At 36.9% G+C, this 6,516-nt stretch overlaps 1 pseudogene; it reads right to left on the reverse strand.

Moving 5' to 3' along the window:
* LOC141815155 (auxin-responsive protein IAA4-like) overlaps window positions 1–5,375 on the reverse strand; it is a 26,499-nt pseudogene extending 21,124 nt beyond the window's left edge.
* Between the last annotated feature and the right edge of the window lie 1,141 nt (window positions 5,376–6,516).

The raw sequence follows: 6,516 nt of genomic DNA on the forward strand, positions 1-6,516 counted from the left end.
GAGTATGGTTATTAGTGATTATCGTTGGGATTCTTTAGATTTCTAAATTTAGTTGAGCTCATAGCTCGATTGGGAGTTGATCGTGTTAGGTCCAAAAGGATGTTCGTATCTCCACAATGGCATGATATTGTCCACTTTGGGCCTAAGCTCTCATGACTTTGTTCTTGGGCTCTCCCCAAAAGGCCTCATGCCAATGGAGATACTTTCCATCCTTTTAACCCCATGATTTTTTTCATGTGCTTTAGATGTGGTACTATGTTTGCACCCTTGCAACCCAACAACCCCCCCCCCTCAAACAAAGAACCACAGGCCCCCCCTGAATCCTCGACCCACCAGGACTTTTTCACCTAGCCGTAACTCAGTACTTTTTGCCCCTCGAATTCACCCGACCTACTAGGACTTTCACCTAGTCGCAACTAGGACTTTTTGCCCCTCGGTCCACCCGACCTACTAGGACTTTCACCTGGTGTCTGGTCCTCTTGATTCAGACACGGGAGCACCCACTTCCTTTGTTTTTAAGGTTCAAAGTACATGGTTAGATCTGGATCATGGCTCATCCGACGGTTAGTCCGGTGAAGAGCGGTCTCGCTCTGATACCACTTGTTAGGTCTAAAAGGATGTTCGTATCTCCACAATGGCATGATATTGTCCACTTTGGGCCTAAGCCCTCATGGCTTTGTTCTTGGGCTCTCCCCAAAAGGCCTCATGCCAATGGAGATACTTTCCATCCTTTTAACCCCATGATTTTTTCCATGTGCTTTAGATGTGGGACTATGTTTGCACCCTTGCAACCCAACAGATCGGTGGAGGACGGCGGCCACGATCGGAGCAGAATCGGTGCTGAGCTGGGTTTTCTAGGGCACATCTTATCTGAGGTAAGTTTTCTTTGTGAAGCTAGTTAGGTTTTGTCAGCGTGATCGGTTCTATGGATTGCTTTGTTGAGTCTATTAGAGTTTTGATTGTTGTTGGGATTTGTCGATTCTATTGGATTTTTCTGTAAGATTGGGATTGATCGGTTTTCATCACTAATCTGTTGTGGATTGTGGTTATGTTAGGGTTGTTTGTGATTGTTGGATGTTGAGGGCGTGATCTGAATTCTTTTTGGATCTGTTCATGGTTTTTTGTTCTGTTGAGGATTATGAATTAGGATGTTGATGGTTTTTTCAATCGTGGTTGATGTGATCCAGATTGATTTCGGGTGGATTAGATCATGTTAATTTACTGATTTGTGTTTCTTTCGATAGTTTTAAATCCAGTTCAAGCTAAGTGTGGAATGGATTTTGATTGGATTGGGTTAGGTTAATTTAGTTGAGTTGTGTTAATTGGATTGGGTTAGTTTAGATCCAGTTGAGGTTAAGGGTAGAGTAGGATAAGTTAAATAGGAGATTTATTTTACTATAAAATTAAATATATTATTGTATTTAGTGAGTATTGTATGTTGTAATTTGCAGGATCTTGATTTGTTGATCCTGTTATATACGGAGATTATATTAGGGGTTCTTATTTCGATGCTCGTCATACTAGGTGAGTACTCATGTACTTGGTCAGTACAGTTCTTAATTGTATTGCACGACTTATTATAAATCATTTGTTGATATCTTGACCTTATTCTTATTATTATACTCAATGCTTGATACATAGTTGTTGACCTTTGATATGATCTAGTTGCTATCAATATAGTCTCATTTATTTGTCGTTGATCTGTGATGATTTGTCATGATTGATGTATGTCTTGGTAATGTAGTCAATACTTGTTAAGTTGAGCACCATAACATCTACATGCTAGTAGTAGGTGTGGTTGATTATCGTTGTTGTTGTTGGCACTCACTTGACCACTAAAATAGTGGTACAGGAATGAGAGTATTATTGCATTGTGGATGCAATCAGGACTAGCTAGATAGCTCTCCTGAGATATTCTACCGCTCCCCCTCATGTGTAGTGGTCAGTCATTGTTGGAGTGGGTGTTTCCTATCATACGTCCCAGTTCATTGTGTGGGTGTCTGGGAATAACGAGTGCAGATAGTGACCGGACAGCTAGATAGCTATCTTGAGATATTATACCCGCTCTCCACTCACATGCAGTGGTCAGTTGTTGGAGTGTGTGCAGTTGTCCTGTCATGCGCCCCAATTTATTGTATGAGTGTCTAAGGATGATGAGTGTAGGCAGTGACCATGCATGTTACCTGTGATGTGTGTTGCATATGTGCATGCATTTGTTGGTAGTTTATTTTACTACATTTGTTGATGGTTTATTTGCACTTTGTGTGTGATATGTTGCACTTCTATGATATATGTTTGTTGCATTATGTGACATTACATGAATTAGTGGTTGCATGATACTTATTACCTATTATGTAGTATTATTGACCTTGTTATGTTTGTTGATACCCATATTACTTATTTAGTTGTGACATTATATGATTTCTTTCCTTCCTCCTCAGATTAGTGGAATTTGCAGAAAGAAGAGTTACTTCTTTGATTTACCTGGTGTGGTTTTGGATTTATGTTCGTATCGGTGAACTTGTTGTTATAATTCTGGTTGTGGAATTTTTGTGTGTATCTGTGGTTTGGACTTGCATTCATATTTGTGGATTTCATTGTTGTTATAATTCCGCTTGCGCAATTTCTGTTATTGTGGACTTGTGGAGTTGATGTTTTGTTTTAGTGGGATTTATATTAGTATGCATTTGTGGTTTTTCATTGATATATTATTGGTATGTCGTTTGTGACTATACATGTGTAGTAGCTATTGTGTGGTTGGTATTTTTATATACATGTGTTGGAGTAGTGAACGGTCGTGTGGGCCTTTATGTTAAAATATATTCAGGGATTTTAAATTGTTACAGGGGAGATGTTGTCCGAATTTTTCTGGACTAGCCATCTCTCAGGACGTGACAGGCTGTGTCTCAAAAGGTTCATTTGATGTCTATCACTATGAGCAATCGGTTGTGGTTCTTGAAGTTCTTCCAGGAATATGGTATGACGTAAAACAAACATCCATGGGAGAACAAAATTGGTAATCCTCGTTTCCTTAAGATATCCAATTAATAGACATTTATCAGTTTTTATCTTCCAGCATATCCAATACAGTCCTATCTACGTAAGCAAGACAACCCATTATCTTCACGTAAGATAAGCGAGGTTTTACTATTCCATATCTCGTATGGAGTAGCAGAAACTCTCTTGGTTGACGCTCTGTTTAGTGAGTAAACAGTTGTCTCAAGTGCGTTGCCCAAAATGTTCTGGTAAAATTTGTATAATTTATCATTGATCTCACCATGTCCAACAAGGTTCGGTTTCGCCTCTCAAATACACTGTTACACTTGGGTGTATACGGTAGAGTCCACTAAAACAATGTCCCATTGTCTTTAAGATAATCTTGAAACTCTTGACTTCAGTATTCACTACCTCGATCAGACCGGAGTGATCTAATACTCTTGTCAAGCTGTTTCTCTACTTCAATTCTGAATTCTTTGAAGTTTTCAAAGACCTCAGAGTTGTATTTCAATAAATACATATACCCTAGTCGTGAATAATCATCGATAAGGTAATGAAGTAGTTATAACCTCCTAGTATTTGAGTTATGATTGGACCACATATAATAATATATATAAAGTCAAGCAACTCTCCCACTGGTTCACCCTTTTCGGTAAAAGGTAACTTAATCATATTGTCTTTAAAGCATGATTCGCATGTATCAAATGAATGTAATTCAAATGATTCCAAATTATTAACCTTTTAGAGTTTGATTATGCTTTTTTTACTTATATGGTCAAGACGATGATACCGCAAGTTGGAGGTTAATTGATTATCTCTTCGAGCTCGTTTGTTGTTTGTTTCAATATTGAATGTCTCGTTGAAAATATCTAACATATAGATATTATTACTCAATGTTCCGTCTCATAAAGAACTCCATTCAAAATTAGATAACAACAATTGTTACTAAAATCAAATGGACCTTTTCTATTTATCCAAGAAATAGAAACAGTTTTCTTTATCCAAACAAAAACATAGTAATATTTTTCAACTTTAAGATGAGTCTTTTACTGTTTCTTAGGCCCTATAAGAGATACACTTAGTTTCCAATACTCGAGTAGACAAGAAAACAGTATGACATTCATTTACAAACGAAAATATATCAAGCGAATGAGACATTATATACCTACTCTCTCTTTACGGATTTAAGATAAAACATGCAATTTTAAAATTAAGAACAATTCTCAATTCTTATCCTAGTCCTAAAGGTTAGGATCAGTCAACTAATTGGTATCCTAAATTATGCGTAATAAAAGGGCAACATGCGTTATTAATTAAATCTAGAAATACAATCGAGTAAATAAAAGGTATGATTTGCAATGCATTTACATACATTAATTTACTAATCTCATTTATTTTACAAATTCAGGAGTCCTTACTTGAATTTGGGAGATTGTAGACTCTCTCCAAATGGGTTGATATCCACTATAGATAAGAATAAACCTTGGAGTGAGTCCAACAAACCATTCTTAGCTACGGTAGTAGGTATCTTATACCGATTAAGTATCACATATACCTAACTATCATATTATGCTATCAACTATTTGAATGTTTACATAAACATCAGGTTGTTAACACATTAACATGTATACATCATATGCATAACACCCAACTTCACCTCTATCTACATGACCTTGAAGTGAGTCCAACAAATCAACGCTTTAAGTTAAAGTCAACCCGCTAATCGTGAGATCATATCTCTACAGTTTGAACATATTTACTTTCAAGTCGAGCTTGGAGTGAGTCCAACAACCCAAACAAGAAAGGAAACTCTGGTTCTTGTCATATTAGTGGAAGGTATTAGCCTTAATAATTTTGTAAGAGTTTTAGGTCTCATCCTCTTTTCATGCAATAACTGAATTGTCTACATAACATGACAACAAATGGTATGACATAATTAATACAACTAATAATGACAAATGACATGATATGACATAATTAATGTAATTAATCATGACTATTTTCAACTATAATCATTGTAAATCTTATTCAATAAAATATGATTAATGCTCAGTTTACTTGGAGGTGCGGAAAGGAAAACTGCGGAAAGTTTTCCTTTGCATGCATGCATCCACTGTTTACTTTTATAATATTTTAGGAAGGGAAAGAAATTTAATCCTTCCACGGATGGTTTTTCCTCCAAAATTCGTCACCCCAAAATCGGGCGGAAAGGAGGGACGGAAAAACAAAAGACGGGATTCTCCTCCGCTATTCGCTGTCTCTTCTACGCAGTCCCTCAGCCCGGCGCCCATCACCGCCCACCCCTCGCCCTCTCCTCCCACTCCAGCGTCGTCGCCGGCCCCCATCCTCCCCCCGCCCACTCCGGCGCCAGCACGCATGGCACTCTGCCTCTGCCTTTGCTGATGAGTGATGATGCTTCCCCTCCTTCTGTGATGTTCCTGTTACAGGCCTGCTTTTGGTGGAGAACCTGATGCCTCGGCTCTGAGACTGGGTGTTGTTTCCTTCTCATCTTTTATTTCTTTCAGAGATCCACAAAGAAGAAGGAAGAAGAAGACGAAGAAGAAGAAGCCGCCTCTTTTGGATCTTCGAGAAGGTAAGTTTGAGGATGTGATTTTGGTAGTTCTTTTTCTTTTTGACTCTTCCTCTTCTGTGGACACGACCGCAGCCGCAGTGGCAAGGGGGGCGGTCGTGTCCACGGCGGAATCGGCAACGGCGGGGCGGCGTAGGGCGATCGGGGGCGGCCGGTGGAGGGATGGGTTTTATTTACCTTCCTTTCTCCTCCCCTAGAGATTTATTTTCCTTACGGATTCTTTTCCTTTCTTCATCCGTGCTATCAAGTAAACTCGGCCTAAAAATCTGATTTCATAAATCAAAATTCTTTAATTAGATTAGAAAATAATTTTTTATATCTAATCATATATTTTAATTTAGAAAATATAATTTTAATTAAGAAAATCTAATTAATTAGGAAATAAATTTTCTAATTTAAATTTTCTAATAAATTAAAAAAATTTATAACAAAAAATTCTATATAAAATCGTAATATTTTCTTTTAGGAAAACTTCTTAATTAAGAAAATCTAATTAATTAGGAAATAATTTTTTTAATATGAAATTTTCTAACCAATTAAGAAATTTTTATAATTAAAAATTCTAAATTAAATAAAAAAAATTTAATTAAATTTACAATGAACAATATCACATAAAACCATTTTACATGTATGTCTTGCACAATCAGGCTCTGATATCACTATTGGGATCATCCTAGTGTAATGCGCGTGTTCTCATGTTTCAAAAATATGCACAACGGAAATAAGTAAATAATTAAAACTAATTATTACAATATGTGCATGCAAATACAGGAAATAACAGTGTACAAGACATGACTGAAAATTAAAATTTTTAGAATAATAAATAATTCTGAGCGTACCTCGTAAATGATGTTGAGTGGTATTGGTATCAATCGAACGATCCTTGTCGAAATCCCACCTCTACTGATGATCCACGCCAAACTCTCATT

The sequence above is a fragment of the Curcuma longa genome, chromosome 21 (assembly GCF_044706935.1).
Source record: "Curcuma longa cultivar G26 ecotype Majalengka, Jawa Barat chromosome 21, ITB_CL_G26_1.1, whole genome shotgun sequence".
Lineage (NCBI taxonomy): Eukaryota > Viridiplantae > Streptophyta > Magnoliopsida > Zingiberales > Zingiberaceae > Curcuma > Curcuma longa.